A 17,490-nucleotide genomic window follows, 5' to 3' on the forward strand; every position below is an offset into this window, starting at 1 on the left:
GAACCACGATTTTTTTATATCAAGATTACAAAGAGAGGCCTACAAATTGCATCCCCACTGGTGAGAAGAGGGTAGGACCCAGTTATAATTTAGTATAGCTTCTGCTTTCTGCTGTCTGTTACAGACACAGTTTTTATTTTTCAGGCTTTTATTCTAACAGTTGTGAAACAAAAATGAGTTATTCAAACTCATTCTTAATCTTTTGCTGCTTTAATTGTTGAAATAGTATTTTAAAGTTAACAAACCTATGTAATGGTAAATTGTAGGTCCATAACCTAAGTAAAAAATATAACTAATTATTATGCATCTATAATAATCAACAATTTCACTGTCATGTAATTTAATATTTTTAAGTGGAATTATCTAGTATCTACTATGCTACTTATGTGTACTACATAGGTGATATGTTCATTGCTTACAAAATGTGTATCATTTGGCAGGCAGATTATTACCAGTACTATTATTAAATGCCTTATAGGACTGGCACAAGCAATATTTGAGCAATATAGGGCACATTTACATATGCAATTAATGCATTATAAAGGTAATGGTATTAAGTATATAATTTGGAAAAATTAACTTTTAAAAGTACTTTCTAATCCTCCAGTGGCTGGAACTATTGTGTGCATCATTGAGCTCCAAGGGTTGGAATGACAGATCATTTTATCTATCCTTATGAAACCCTATGGTATATGTGTGACCTTGAAATATGTATTCAATTGTTCATGTAGCTTTCTCATTTAGTTTTAAAAAACCTTAAAAATAAAACAAAAATCTCAGTTATTCTACAGCACTCACAGTTCTTTGACATGTGTGATTCACCTGTACTCCACTTCCAGTATGCCTGGATCTGATGTCTGCAAGTACAGATTCTTTTTTGTCTCTGCAGCTATGCTCACTCCCTAGTTACCTTATGTTCCCCATCCAACCATGAAAAGTAGAGCAAGCTGCTTACTTGTTCATCCCCCTGTACCGAATCTATATAGAAGTTGATGGCTGTATGTAGCAAACACGTATCAAAGAACCAATAATTACAATAGTTACTTTCTTCTTTGAGTAACTTCCCAATGTTGCACATTTGCTGATTCACGAGAAGTGACCTTATAGACAGAAAGTGGGTGCTCAGAGTATTTTAGCAGAACAGCTTTGCCACATTAGGCATCAGGTCTTGATGTCAGCACTAAGAAGCAGTATTGTGTGAAAATGTAGAATGAGTCATATGTAGCCATCTTGCAAAATTCTGAAATTGGTGCGATTCCCAGGAAAACTGTAGAAACTGCCTGAGTCGTGTGTAATGGGTTGTTTCCTGCATGGCTGGTTCTAATACAGTTAAATTATTTAGACAACCTTTAGATAACTATTGCCTAACTCTTTCTTCTATCTGCAGATATTTTAAAGTCAGGAAAAGACAGGGTTTTATCCTGTCCCGATAAAATGAAAGTATCTTAACTGTCTCAAGGATGCACCATTTCACTTTCCTCAATGAAAAAATGGGGACTGGTAAAGAAAAACTGCAAATGAACCAATGGATTTACGTGGAAATCTGAAATAATTTTGTAAAAAATTTAAAAAGCCTATGGTTCACTTTGCCCTTGCAAAACATTGCCTCAGGTGGACCAGCCATAAATTTTTGGATTTTCTCTACCAGTCTGGGTGATGTTAGGGCTACAGAAGGAGTAGTTCTCCTAAATGGATGCTGAAGTGAACGTGCGGATAGAAGCTCAAAGGGAAGAATCATTAACTCAGTTAAGACTATAGACAAATGTAGTTTATATCAACTTCAAATGGGGAATGGGATGCACATCTCCATAATGTGCATCATCTGCTATGACATACCTATTACATCCCCATGTAGTGAGTTAAATCAATGGAACTTTATCCTTGTGTGCAACTTAAAACTGCAACTGTTTTGCTACACTTGTATTGCTGCAAACAGTTACATCACAGCAGCTAACCATATTTATTTATGCACCCCACAAACTTCCCCTCCAAAATCAGCCCCCAAAATTGGGATGCATGCCTTAAGCAGGTAAAATGATTTTCCATGCAGAATAGCAGCATGGAGGAATAGAAGCATGGAGATGCTGTGCTTTAAGGATAGCCATTCTCTTAGGGGAAGCCAGCAACAGGGGTATAGTCCAGTTTAACCCTCTTACAGCTAGTGCCAAACTGGCAGTAGCTTTTGGCAGAGCAGCTTGTAGGTTATTCCTGAAGCAGCCATTGAGCTGGCTGAGGGCAAGTGAACTTCCTGCATACATTCAGCTCTCTCAGCCATGATTCTGGAAAATTAATATTTCCACATTCTGTCTTCCAAAAACAAGGTATGTGTCTTATTTGTTGGCATGTGGTTTGCAGGAAAATATTGTATATTGGTACCATTTCATATGGATGCAATTGTTACATCTATATCACAAGAGTACATTAAGATGGATAGCCTTGAGTTTTTTAGGAACACCAGGTAATCCAGTATAACAGGAACTTGAGTATCCTGCTCAAACTGCCCCAAATAGAGAATGTCCTTCATATAGCTGCAGAGGTTACACTGGTAAATTCCTTTCTGCTGTGCACTATGTATTTTGGACTTCAACAGTGCAGTTTCTTTAATAGTATTTAACCAGCTGTCAGGTGCATTGACACAGGGTCCATTGAACAAGCTGCCCTACATTCTGGAAGATTACAAGCTCAGTGCACGCAGAGCTACTAGTGCAATGTGAAAATAAATACCTCAGTTCCAGAACAATTTCTTGGGAAAGGTAGTGGGGAGGGATTGTGCTCTCCTCTTTCTGTTGACAAAGCACTACTGTTGTGTTGCCTATCAAAAATAGGACTGTTGGTCTACATAGCATAGGAAGAAATGATGTTTAGGCTATGCAAATAGCTTTGAGCTGTAATATCATATGAAGGTAAGTCGCTTTGGAGTGCTCCTGGAAAAAAGAACTAAGTTCATTGAAAGTTCTGCAGTCCAAAAACTATTTCCAATTAATTCAGTGCTTTTTAAAAAATAATTCATCTGGGGCTTCTTAGATTTTAAGTTTCACATGCAGACACTGGCTATTTTTCAAAATCCACTTATATGTGACCCAGAAAGTGCTCCAATGGACATGGAGTTAAAATGATGGACTTGCAAGCAGGTGCACTAGCAAAGCCATCTTACCACAAACTTAGTTTTGCTGATGTTTTACTAAAGAGTCTCCTGAAATGTACCCTGAAATACATAAACGTGGACAATGCACAGCTTCTCTATTTAGAAGCATATACTTATGTAATAAAGCATTCTTTAAAATGAATATAAAAGATCCAGACTGATAGATGATCATTTTCATACAGTCCTCTGTGTTGCAGTCAAGCACTGAACCAAGACTGCAACATATGGTATCTGATAAAAAGTGGCGGCATACATCTCACTTAATAAAAATTAGCGATGAAGCTTTTTTCATTTTTTTCCAATAAAATGTAATTATATGTATAATTTCTATATTTTAAATTTGATTTAGATATAATTTAAAACAAATTTAAAGCTTTCAATGGAAAACTTTAATTACTGGCTTAAAGCTTTATTTGTTGAAGCTTTAAAAAAATAAATTTATTTGTTATTCTGGTAAATCTATAAAGCTATGCAACAGTAAAACAAGAAGTTAAAAATAAATTTAAAAATAAATAAACATTCAGTGCATAACATTTTTACCTTAATTGATATATCATATTTCAACAGTCAGTCAATATACAGACAACCACTCAGGACTGGCCCTCTAAAAAGAGAAAAAACTTTGGGAATCCCTGATATAATTGGATTAATAGTTTACATTAGTTTAATAGTTCACTAAATGCATGAATATTGGTAAATGCATTCTATAAGATTATTCATTCTACAAATTTGAATAGAAATAAAGCAGAACATAATGTATGATGATATAAAAATAAATAAAATGAAACAATATACAATATCGTATTTACTGAAATCTAAAATGGTCCTGAAGTAAGCCAGCCCCCCAGTAATTAGATTCTATATATGGAACATTTATAAATCTGTTATAATTTTCCGGGTACAAAATCTAATTATTGGAGAGCTATCTTAAATTCATATCCCCCCTTCACTCCTGCCACTGTGACAGCAGGAAAAACAGTGACTGGTGGGGTCAGGTGGCTAGGGAGGTCAGGAAGCCCCTCACCCTCTGCCCCCACCCTTCTTCCTCCTACAGCCTTCCTGCCTCCCACCTAAATCCCCCCACCCCTACCTCCCCGCAACCGCTTTCCCACTCCCCACCATAATTTCTGCCCCTCCACTCCCAGTACCCAGTCGCTGCCTCTTCCCTCCCCCCACCCCCGCCTCCTTACTGACTGATGCTGCTCAGGCTGTTTCCTATTGGGTCACAGAGCACAACGGAGGCACAGCCCCTGCTCGGCCATGAAGCAGTGGCCATGCAGGGGTGGAGTTTTCCATGCCTGGGAGGGAATCCAGTCTGGGCTGGAAGCCCACTGCATCTGACAGTAAGGGGGGGAGAGGGGGAGGAGGGGCAGGAACAGGAGGCTGCTGTGGGTCTGACCCTGCCCCAACGCTGGCTCAGGGCCAGAGTCAGAGCTGCAGCAGCTATCTGCTCCGTCTTCAACTTTATATGCAAATCTAAGACAAGGGACTTTCCTCTCATGCTGGCTGGAGGAAAAACCCTTGTCTTTGATTCAAGGAAATATGGCAGTAGAATAAAAGAATAAAAATAGTGGAATCTTATTTGATTTTCATCCTTGTTCTTTGTTCAAGTCATACAAATTCACCTAGAGAGTGCAGAACAGGTTGCAAGTTATCAGCAAAGAGCCAGACATTTTTTTCCTCATTAGTCCAGTGTTTAAAATGTTCCAGTAATGGAGAAATATATTCCACTAATGGAGAAATTTCCTCTTATTTCTTCAAAGAGTGAGCAAGACCATAAATAGTGATTTAAATCATTTATCTTATTCTTCCTGGAAAAACATACCTAGTCTGTATATAGGGACTGATACTACCTGCCCATAACAACTGCATATCTCATTTGAATACATCTCAGTATAATAATGGCTTCTGTTTTGTAGTTGTACTTCAGATGGTTAGATTTCTAAGCCAAAAGAGTGCTTTATAAATCTCAAAAAAGGAACAAAGTTCAAGAAGATCTCACTACCTGCATACTGACATCTTTAATTCTTACATCTTGTTTTCAATGTACGAGGAATATTGGGTCAGTGACTGTTAGCATGTTTCCCAGGAATAAATGTTATTTAACCATACAAATAATGGTTTATTTGGAAGAGGAGTGGCTTGTAAAATGAGTCTGAGGGTATTTAACAGAGGTACAGGCTCTTATTCTTATCCAATAATTTTAAGTTCTTCATTGAGCTGAAGTGCTTGCAATAAGCAGCTCCATTTCAGATTGTATAAGCCTCTCTGTTGTAGAGATAAACGCTGCCTTGGAAAGTAATTCAAATTCTTTTCTATTTTTGAATGAACCATGGGGTCAGCATCCCATAGTTCCATTCCTTATAATAAAATATACTTTACCTTACATCTATACTTTACCTTACACCTAGTGCTACCAGTACTGCCCTTCTATTCGTCTTAAAATAAAAGGATGAAACTCTATCCAAAGTTTGTTTTGCTCTACTGCTTACATTTTCAGTATGTTTATTCATCTTCATATTTGTATTAAAATAGATTTAAAGGTATTTATATGAGGATAGCACTTCCAATTTCTTTGTAAATACCATACCAGTTTTCTCCTTTCATTGCTAAAAAACAGTGCCTTGATTCCAAGGACAGTGCAGTGTTGATTTCCAAGATAGTTGAGATACAATACTGTTGAAAATAATCTAGTGACCTTTGGGGCCTATCTAGAATTGTTATATTAATAATGTGTCATCTGCATAAAGCCAGAGATACAGTCATTCAATAGCATAGGTACTTGGAATTGATTCCCCATTATTGCATTCTTTAGATCATTCAGTAATATATTAAAAATATTGGAGTGAGCAGACATCCTTGTCACCCCTATCTTACTTGGAAAACTACTAGATATGGCACCACCAATCTCATAACACACTCTAGATGCTGTAGTAAGTAACAACTAAATGTAAGAGAGCTTTATCCACTGATGTCACTGACAGTTTCTTCAATAATTTTAGTTGGTCTATGGAATCAAAAGCTTCCTTCATATCTATGAAGGCTATATAGAAATAGCTTTAGTTTGGGGGAGTTTTTTGTTTTTGGGTTTGTTTGGTTTTTTACATATTTGGATGCCAAATAATGCTACATTAAGCAATGGTTCATCCAAAAATAACTTTCTCTAAGACCATTTGTTCTTTTTCCAGAATGTTATTTTCAGAAATCAATGTTTGCAAATGAGAAAGTGTCTTTCACATAATTTGTCTGGAATACACAGAAGACTAACAGGGTGCCATGCTGCAGGATATCTCTCTTCACTGTTCCTAAAAATTGGGTCTATTATATTTTCATTCCAGTGATCAGGGTAAATGTCTTCTAAAATAATTTTACTAATTTTGTTTTGATATTGTTTCTTCTTCTTAGCTATTAGTTTTTTATAGTTTATTTTAATCTTTTTAATCTGTTGCAAAAGAACACAGTTGTTTTTGGATTTGTATTCCTCCATTCTATTGTACTCCACTTCTATTAAAGAGACTTTAGCTTTAGAGTGGTCCTCGTTAAATCATGGTCTGTACCACCAATGCCTGTTCTTCAAAATGATGTTCTCTTTTGTGAGATGTGAGAGCATATTTGGCTGGCATAGGCATGGGGGGCAGGGGAGAGGGAGAGGGGCAGGGGCAGGCATAGAAACAGGCATGGGTGCAGTGCCATAGCAAGGTGGAGTGAGCGGGGTGACTGTCCCAGGTGCGGAAGCAAAGAGGCGCCAATAGGAACTGGCCAGCTGGAGCAGGGCATGGGACAGAGCTGCAAGTGGCTCATTTGGGGTGGTGTAGGGATGTGGGGGGGAAGCTCCTACCACTGCCTCCACTCCCAGGCAAGCATGTGCCCCCCAGATCTGTGAATGGGGCAAGGGTGGGCTGCCACTGTGGGCTTTGCCTTCCTTCCCACAGTACTGCATAGGGGAAGCAAGGGGCGGGGGACTTCAATTCTAAGTCATCTTGGATTTGAGTGTTTTGGATCATCTCTAGAGCATTAGGTAACAACTTCCATTTCAGGACTGCATCAGTTCTTGATGTAAATGGCGGCAAAAAAACATTAATAAGAATTAAGGGAACTTAAATGTAGAATTTAATATGGACTAATAGATAGTCACACTCTAATTCAGTTTCTAGTCACCAATCAGATTTCTTATTGAGATGAATAACAAATCCTCCCTGAAACGCTAAGTTCTAGCATTTCAGCTATTTTTGTAGAATGACCCCTCCCACCCCCACCAGAAATAGACATTATGGCTGCCTATAGACTTACTCTGCAATCTAATTAGAATGCTCCAGAGTCATATGTATGAAGCCTCCCTGCATTTTAAAATGCCCACAGGGGCACTTTAAACCTTGTCAAATAAGTTTTAAAGTGTTTCATGGCCCTTTTTAAACATGTGGGACTTAATACATGTGATGGTGAGGTGTTTTAATTATAGTGGCTCCCTGGAAACTGTTCTAACTAAAATGCCCCTCCTCAGCCCTGAGAATATGTATAAGCAGCCTATCTTCCCATGCCATGTCTCTCATAAAATCACAACATCAAAATAATTAATACAGTATAACCTCATAAATTCAGCACTCAAACTTCTGGAATTCTCAAAAAGGTGGCACTGCAGGCAGGTGGCATCAGCTGCTCCTGGGGCTGCAGCAGGGAGCAAAGTGAGGGAACTCTAAGTGGGTAGAGGGTATGGGGGGGAAGGGGGAGGCGTGGCTCTTACTGCTACATGCATTCCAGGAGGGCTGTGGGCTGCGGGGCTGTGCTGGGCTCTTCCCAGGGGGCACATGCCCCTGGATCTGGGAAAAGCCTGGATCAGGCTGGGGCCAGTAGCAGCACTGGGTTCTTCCTGGTGTTCAGGGCAGGCTCACTCATTCACTAATCCAGAATTTTCACATTTCCAGCAGATGCTAGGTCCCAAGCATGCTGGATTTATAAGGTTATACTGTAAAATGATTTCTCCACAATGGGTCAGATAAATTATTTGTCAACCCAGTTATGTTCCAAATGAAAAGATGAAGCTCACCTACAGATGAAGCAATTTGCTTCTTAGAATTTGTCACTCTTTTGAGTCTATAAATACAGAAGTAGAGTAATCACTGGTAGACACTGAGGCCCTCAAGTCTCTATTATATGCATTGCTTTGAATAGGTAGAGATAAATAACTACCTCAAAAAGGATACTAGAAATAAGGAACGAACCTGTAAGGACTAGAGGAAAATGACTGATCAGCATAGAAAGCAATATCCTGGAGGTCAGGAAGTGTGAGAATAAAGTGAGAACATGAGAAATTGAGTCAGATCAAACTAAGTTTTCTTACAGAAGCTATTACAACAAATAGCAAAAAATTGACCTGGTCACCGTAGTAAATTGAAAATTGGCATACACTCTCAAGATCAGTGATTCCCAAACTTAAACCATTCATATATTACCATATTTTTTTAAAACCCAATGTTTGAAACAGCACAGTCAACCACAATCTCCTTTTTGTGCACATTTATTTTAGGCATTAATAGTCTTAAGTATTTCCAGACTCTATTGTAAAACAAAAGGCTAAAGAAGGTTAACCTGTTGATTAAAACAATCTTTTAAGACAGCTTAGAGTTTTATATTGTGAATCTAAATAGCACGCAGAAGCAACTGTTATTATTTATGTTTTTCTGTATTATTCAAAACACAAGGAACAATTAAATTTGTCAAAAATGGCATCTTGACATATTCTGGTGTGTCACTTAACTGCATTTATTCTTTATATTTTTAACTTGTATAATTTAAATTTCAAACCCCATTAATTTTTATTTGGATTATTAACACAAGCCAATATATGCTTTTTTTCTTTACTTACCAAAATATAAATCAAGAAAAATATTAAACACTTTGAACAATTTTGGGGAAAATAAAAAAAATGCTATTATTACTGAGAAGAGTGTGTATGCTTCACAGAATCAAGTGGTGAGATACTGGTGAGTTTTATCCAAAAGTCTAGTTTTGAATTAATCTTCTCCTGTATTTGGTTTTCTGCCCTTATGGTTATGAAAAGCAGTCTTGCATTGATACATAGCATAGAAGAACATCAGAAGAAACCCTCTCTTTTTCTCAACCAAAAAGTTGTTGAGCTGCCTCTTGCTGAATTTGAACTTGAGCGCACTATCACATGAAAGTTCAGTCAATTTTTCCTTTTCATTTCTCTTTCTCTCCTTTTTTTTGTATTAAAAATGGCTTCCTGATGCACTTCTCATTTTCTGCAAGAGCATTCCTTAAAAACATGGTGACCAAATTCAGGCAAAGTTGTTTTATTTCAGCAAGGAGGATGGAATACATTTATAATTCCTTTCAAATGAAGACATTTTGCAAGGTTCAAGGGACTGGAAATTTCCCTTCCAACCCCCCCCCTTTTTTTTTTTTTGCAATAAACTAGTTTCATCATCATCATAGCCTTTGTTTTGCCATGATCACCGTAAAGTATAATTTTCAGTTCCTGTACACTGCCATTTGGTTCCTTGAGATGAGTGAACAAGTCTGCTAAATAGACTCATTTTGACAGTCATAACACATTCACAAAGTAATCAGCCTTTTCAAAACCAAAATCACTAAGGAAAACTTTTTGTACCTCAGAACAAAGTTCAAAGAGATGAGTCAACACCTTCCCACATGACAGCCATCTCATGTTTGCACAGAGAAGATTTTGATGATTACTTCACATTTTATTACACAAAACTTCCTTCCATTTTCATGCCCTTGTGACAAGGTATTTAACAGATTTTGTTGGAGTATTATAGGCCACATCATGAGCACTTCTGCAGTGGCTTTGAACATGCAGACTCCATACTTTCAATGATGCACCTGAACACCTGCACTGCTCAAGCTCCAACACAAAGCTGAAAACAAGTGTGAGTTCAGTGCCTGAACTTAAGTAAACCTGACCACTTTTACAAAAAATGCTACAAAATTCTGAGCATTTTTGGCACCTAAATAAATAACCTAAATGTTAATCATGCAGTGAGCAAGCTTAGTATTACATACCACTTCAATTTGCACCCTAACACAACAGATTTCCTAGTCATTGCTTGAACTCTCTCAGAGGACAAACTGAGGATGTTTTGCCAATTCACACCATATGCTTTGATAAACTTACTCTACTTGGTAAACATTTCTTATGCCTCGCTACATCTTGATAGAGAACTCTTTAGCTGTCACTTTTATTCAAACCTTACATATGAAAGAAGCTGAATACGTAAAGATATCAATATTGTCATCTTATAGCAATAAAAAACCTTTGCTTTACACACCTTATGCACCCCAGGATATTCAAGCTAGCTCTAAATGAACTAGCTCAAATACCAGAAGCAGTATTGCTGCATTAGCACAGTGCTTGGCCTGGGTTAATCAGACCCATTGAGAAGCAAAGTATGATGGCTCAGGTGGAGTGCCATGCTAATGCATCTATACTACTCCAGTCTTGAATTCTTGTTGGTGTCGGTCTTTACAAGGGATCATCATTAAGCTGTTGTGAAGCTCTGCCTCCAAACAGTAACCGCACAGTACTTTGTAATGCTAACACAGGTGCCTTAAAAAACTGTGTGAGATTTTCCATTTTGAGCCACTTCCAAGCTTCCAGAGTATGATGTTTCTAATGTAGCCTCATTAATGTCCTTTAGAACTATTGTTACTTTTTGGGGCTTTCATTCACTTGATTATTTTTCTTTTTTTTTAAAAAAAAAACTAAGAGGTTTTCTACATACACACAAAAAATTCTTAATTTTTCTTTGTATTATTTTTTTCTTTCTTTTTATTCTTCTCTTTGCTTTGTACAAAGCTTGTCACAGAATCCCCGGGGAAGCGTGTGCTTGGAATGAATAGAAGCCTATGGCTTTTTTACTATTTATTCCACCCAGGAAGAGCACAGACCAAGCGCAGATGCTTCCTCAGCCTGACAAAGGGTATTTGTACCCAAAAGTTTGCAAAGAATTTTTCTAACTACCTGAGTTAGTCTAATAAAGGATAGCAGATTTACCAAAAGAATCTTGTCTGCCTAGTTCCTTAAAAGAAATTTCTGGTTTTCAACCCGATTGAAAAGAAAGCCGAGTTTTCAATATTTTGAAAAATGGAACTTACTTCCTCCAAACAACTCTTTTCAACAACAACTGCTATTCATATTGTTGTCTCATGTCCCCTCAAAGGCCCACTTTGTGACCCAAAATCACGACATAAGCCTCTTTGCCCATGGCTCAGTCACCAAGCTAACAGATAACTCTTGCAAAACATATCTGCAGTATACGCCAATACTCCTGTACTCCATGCTTATATCTTCATTCTAACTTTCAACATGCAATCCAAATGCACTTCACATAATTGAGCTGTTGTCCCTTAATGAAATCAAGAGATGTCTACCACCATGTACTGCAGATACACGGTTGTGATACATAGGTGATGCCAACTAACCCCACACAAATTAGGTGCAGTCTTGTATTCTTTTTTTTTTTCCATTTGACCTATTTGCATCCCAAGGAAACAACACTATGACACACTCCTATCTGATTGCTTGCCTACATTTACTGCCTGTCGTCTTTACCATAAAATTCACTTTCCTATTTTCATTCATCCCACCTCACTTGTCTTCTGTGTAGCATAATGAAATACCCACCCAACAGCCCATCCAGGGGAACCTCTCCTTTACTAAAAGTGAATCATACCTTCTCTTATGTAGTAGTCTTTCTCACTTCAAATTCTGGATGGGTTGGTTTAGTTTTGATAGGGGTATATCAGACCTTCTCTACCCTGTGCAGCAGGGTTCACCTGCCTGACAAATCTGTTTGAATGAAAAATTTGACAGGAAAAAGAGGGGCAATGAGTTTGAAGTTCTGAGCACTGGATAAAGGAGCCACTCAGGTTTAGGTAATGGTAGAACCATCACATTTTAGTCCTTCAAAGGCTAGAAGGGTTCATAATTACCAGTTAGATAAGAAAACTGATTTCTTTCAAGGGATGGAAACTGATGGATAAAGCTGTTTCATGGCCTTTTAACAATCCAGCAGAACCTTTGGTTAAAGCAGGCACACTGCTGTGAAGTTTCGAAAGCCAAGGTACCCAATTTTGGGTTGAATTTCAGGTAACAATTATATAACTAATCATCAAATCAGAAAAAATTAAGGGTTGGAAGGGACCACAGGAGGTCATCTAGTCCAACCCCATACTCAAAGCAGGACCATCCCCAACTAGATCATTCCAGCCAGGGCTTTGTCAAGCCAGGCCTTAAAACCCTCCAAAGATGGAGATTTCACCACCTCTCTAGGTAACCTGTTCCAGTGCTTCACCACCCTCCTAGTGAGAAAGATTTCCCTAATATCCAACCTAAACCTCCCTTGCTGTAACTTGAGACCATTGCTCCTTGTTCTATCATCTGCCACCACTGAGACCAGTCCATTTCCATCCTCTTTGGAACCACCACCCTTCATGTAGTTAAAAGCTGCTATCAAATCCCCTCATGCTTGCTGCATGAACTGCTTAGCTTCTGATGAGATATGACAGTAATGTTACCATGGGGTTAATGCTGGGACTCATAATGAAAAACTAGCTTCAAGCTTATGTCTTACATTTTCATAGGATGTGGGATACCCAGGTTCAATTATCCTTCCTGTATGAGATGGTTTTGAACTCATTTCCTGCACCTTCCAGAAAGTACTCCCTCCTCCCCCTCCCCCAACTAGACCAGCAGGTTTTCTGAGGTTAGACAGGGGTGGGCAAAATGCGGCCTCTGGGCCAGATGTGGCCCGCCAGGCCATTCTATCTGGCCTGTGGGGCCACTCAAAAGTTTAGACAACTAATATTTATCTGCCCCTGGCTGCCTGTCGTGCAGCCCTCGACAGCTTGCCAAAATTCAGTAAGGGGCCCTCCACCCAAAATAATTGCCCACCTCTGGGTTAGGACTTCCAAATATCTCCTATTAGCACTCTGCTTTGTATAAATTATTAAATATTCACTGGATTGAGAACTGGAAGCCGGTGTCCTTTCTCCAAACAGGATCTCCTAATTACCAAACTAAAAAGTCATACAGACCTTTTTCCAGCTGCTTTTGTTTCAGTCCTGCCTACAGGACCTCTCCTTCTTTTGCCTTCTTCCCATATCATCCTAGACCTTCTAAATGAAATAGACCCCTATCTAAGTCACACTCCTGCCTCCTAGCTGTGCTCTGACCACTCACCTCATCCCTCCCCTCCTAATAAGCTGACCAGAGCCATGGTGAACGGTTAGGTAAATAAATTGCCAGAATAAACAGATAAAAAGAATGCTAGTAAAAGAAAATGCTCTTGTGTTATATTCTGTAAATTTGAATTCCAGCATTTATCTCACATAATCTCATGTCATGCACCTGCTCAGGAGCTCTTTACTCACAGGACCCTAAATGTGGATCGCTCAATTTATTTCAGACCATAAGGAGGCACAGTGAGCAAAATTGGCATAGATTTTTTTTTTTTTAAGGAAAAACGACTGTTGAATATTTAATTAATTCCACTATAACAATTCTAATTATGCAGACTTAAAAGTCAAAATCAGATTTTAGATTTTAAGGTAAACGCTAATTGTTTCTACCATTGCACAGCACTGCATAGTTACTTAGGAATATTATTTGTGGTTTAGGGGATTTTTGCTTTTGTCTTTTTCAAATTTATCAGATACTGGCCAGTGCTGGAAGAAAGGATACTGTCGCTGAACTTTATTAATTAACAGTCTCATCTGGAATGGCAAAGCCTATTGAAAACTAGACATAGCAGAGAACATGGGATGAACACTATGGAATTTCTATGAACTGCTGAGACTCTGAGCTCTTCTTCCTTCCCTTCTGCCTATATATGCATCCAGGACAGGGCCTGTCTACACTGTGGGAACACCAGGTTTCATGGGACTGAACATTCCTCACCTACCCAAGTACAACTGACATGCTCCAGAGCCAGAGTTCACAAGCAAGGATACCCTGACCATTTTTTGCAATGCCCACTCAGAGATGGCTGGAGATCAAGAGCCTGAAAGCAGGCACTGATGATGATTCTAAAGTAGCCCTAGTAGTGAACTTCTACCTCTGGAGCATGTCAGCTGTATATGCCCCAAGACATGCTATCACTACATTATAAATGATCTATAGTGACAAATATAGCAAGAACAGCAACATTCCTGCTGAACTAACTTATCTAGAATTACGAATTGAGGGTTCAGAAACATACAAGACTTTAAATTCCAGATTCCAGGTGCTTTTAAAAGAAGCACCTGAAGAAGCTCCATGAAGAACCAGATTTGCAACAGTAATCCAGTTTTTACAAAGCCATTCCATATTGTATCTGAATTTAAAAGCACAGCAGTGATTTACTACAGATTTTCATTCTTGCTTTAAAACTAGAGTGTGTACAAATGGCTCGAAATAAAAGCTAACCCATTTGAGGCACCACAAACTGCATTCAGCGCAAGGACACCCATTCCTCTTACTGCTAATTTGCAGTGTGGTGGGTCTTTCTGACACTGGGAGCACTTACACACATGCAGGGAACCTGCTCTGATGTGTTGGAAATCCAGTGCGTCAAAGCAGACTGCACTAATTAAGTCTGCTGGAGCACATAAATGATGTGCTCTGACAGCCTTGCATGTCACATGTATCAATGGCGCAGCACGCCTCTGTGCTGAGAAAATGGTGGTGGTGTGCTTTGAACTAATACACGGTCAATGTGCTTTAGTTCAAAGTGCACCACCACCATTTTCTCAGCATGGAGTTGTGCTACACCACTGATACACGCGACACACAGATGCTTTCAATTAGCATGGCTTGCTAATTAAAAATGCCCAGCGCTGCATCAGAAGCATGTGTAAAAATGCCCTGGGAGATCAAAAAGCCATCACTAAAAAAGGCTGCATGGTGCACACAGCTACAATATGTGCCACCAGAAAGGGAGCCTGACAGGCCAGAGCCACGCTCTGGCTGCCATTCAGGCTCTGAGTGACTGGCTTGGCACTGCCGCTGCCCTGGGAGGACCCCAGGTAAGGCTGCTGGGGCCAGTACAAGTGCTGGCCCCAACCTCTCCTACTCTACCTGGTTCAATTTGCTGTGCCCCACAGCACACGTGCAGGAACATGCCCAGGAACAAATAGCAGCAGCACAAATATGTTCTGCTGCTATCTGTCCCATGGAAAATGCATGCCCCTGAATGTGCACACTCATTGGGATGCACCTAGTGAGTTTCAGTGAGACCAGAGAGCTCCAGGGCTGCAGCCCCCAAGCTCACTTGCTCTGAGGGCCCCAATACTTTTTTCTCTGGAGCTCAGGTAGCTCCTGCCACCCTGCACCCCACTGGTTTGTGCCTTATTCTTTTTTCCCCTCAAGCTCAGGTGGTGCCCACCTTCCATGCCATTGCTGACAGAAACAGAGCCAGTCCAGGTGGCCATGGGAGGCACTATGGCCACCAGACACTGGAGCTGCAATGCTTGCTCTGTCTGCCATTCCCAGAAGGTGAAGTGTAATGCCTGGCTCCACTCACCCTGACTCAGAAGGAGCCACTATATTCTGGGATACTGGAGGAATTCAACTCGGGTGGAATAGCTGTGGGAAGTGGCTACATGGTAACAGGAACAAAATTAGGCAGATTGGAAATTATTTTTCCTGGAGTGGCATAACTTTAAGCCAAATAATGAATGTTTTCAGCCACTTAAAAAGTGTTATGTTAACATGCAGCTAGTCTAGGCGTTAAGAACTCCAGAAGCCACCAAACTTGTTGTGTAACAAGGCTCTTCAATGGAGCACCCTACCAACGAGCAATGTCAGCAGGTAAAGCAGTATAGCTGACAAATTATCTGCTGGAATTCAGTGAAGCATTATTTAAATCACCCATGTTAACGTATTATTCCATAATACCATGAGACTTCTAAACAGCCTTTACACCAGTAATTAAGAACTGGTGATTAGTACAAAGATCAAAGTTTTGGGTTTGGGTTGCTTCAGTGAATGGGAGATGATTTATTATTCTTATCTGCTCCCAACTAAATCATTCAGCCCTAATTATTTTTTTGCATCCCCAAAGATTTTCATATCAAAAGATATAAAATTAATAAAAAATATGCATTTGCATCCTGCCTTCATTAAATTATATAAAAGTACCCTAGATCTTTCAATATCAAAAGTGTTATATAAGTTACATTACATTATTGTTTTAAAAAAATAATTCCTAAAATAAGATTATTCTCATAGTCCTTTAACACAATATTTCAAATAAAGGTACTAGTATTGTTGTAATGTATTTAGACTTCTGTAAAATATTTGAATTTGGCATCACACATTCTGCTTAAGGAACTAGGAAAATAGCGAATCAATAGGATATATATTAAAAGGATTAAGAACTAATAGGTCTCAAAATGTAATTGTAAATAGATACTCCTCATTGATTGTGTAGGGTTCTGGAAGGATCCTGCAGGCATAAGTTCATAAATTCATAGATTGCAAGGCTGGAAGGGACCTCGGAAGATCATTGCATCCTGTACCAGGCAGGAAAGACTGGGGTGACCCAGTGAGGTGATGATCCAGTTTCCTCTTGGAGATTTCCAGGATAGGTGATTGCACCACCTCTGGAGGGAGCTTATTCCACAGTTTGGGCTCTCTACCTGTGATGAAGTTTTTCCTAATGTTGAGCCTGAAATGGTCTTCCAGGAGTTTGTGGCCATTACTCCTCATCTTCCCCAAGGGTGCCCTGGTAAACAGTTGCTCACTGAGCCCTTGATGTACTCCCTTGATGTAGTGGTTAGGTGCTACCAAGTCCCCTCTCAGCCTTCTCTTTTTGAGGCTGAGGAGTCCCAGGTCCCTCAGCCTTTTCTTATATGGCTGCCGTGCAAGTCTCTAATCATATGGGTGGCCCTTCTCTGGATTCTCTCAAGCTTTAACGCATCATTGTTAAAGTGTGGTGCCCAGAACTGGATGCAGTACTCCAGCTGTGGTCTCACTAATGCTGAGTAGAGTCACTTCTTTGGTTTCGTTTGAGATGCATTGGTTGATGCATGCCAGAGTATTATTTGCCCTGCTGGCTACAGCATCACACTGCTGGCTCAAATTCATACTGCAATCTATTATTACTCCCAGGTCCCAGGTTCTTGACATAAGCTATTTAATATTTTTAGTCAAGAACTGGAAGAAAATCAAATCATTATAGATAAAGTTTGCAGCTGACACAAATTTAATGGGTGTGATAAGTAAGCAAAACATATCAATCTTGAAGTGTAATTTAGATTCTCAGTAAACTGCATAAAAGCAAAAAATAAATATATATTTTAATACCATTGCATATATAAGAACAAAA

General features: G+C 39.3%; 1 protein-coding gene across 1 annotated transcript in view; it reads right to left on the bottom strand.

The window, feature by feature from the left end:
• Nucleotides 1-17,490, bottom strand: part of LOC109310851 (connector enhancer of kinase suppressor of ras 2-like) — a 248,781-nt gene that overhangs the window by 138,245 nt on the left and 93,046 nt on the right. The gene's annotated exons all lie outside the window — the stretch shown is intronic.

This window comes from Crocodylus porosus, unplaced genomic scaffold (genome assembly GCF_001723895.1).
Source record: "Crocodylus porosus isolate Cpor-Errol unplaced genomic scaffold, CroPor_comp1, whole genome shotgun sequence".
In the NCBI taxonomy this organism is placed as follows: Eukaryota; Metazoa; Chordata; order Crocodylia; family Crocodylidae; genus Crocodylus; species Crocodylus porosus.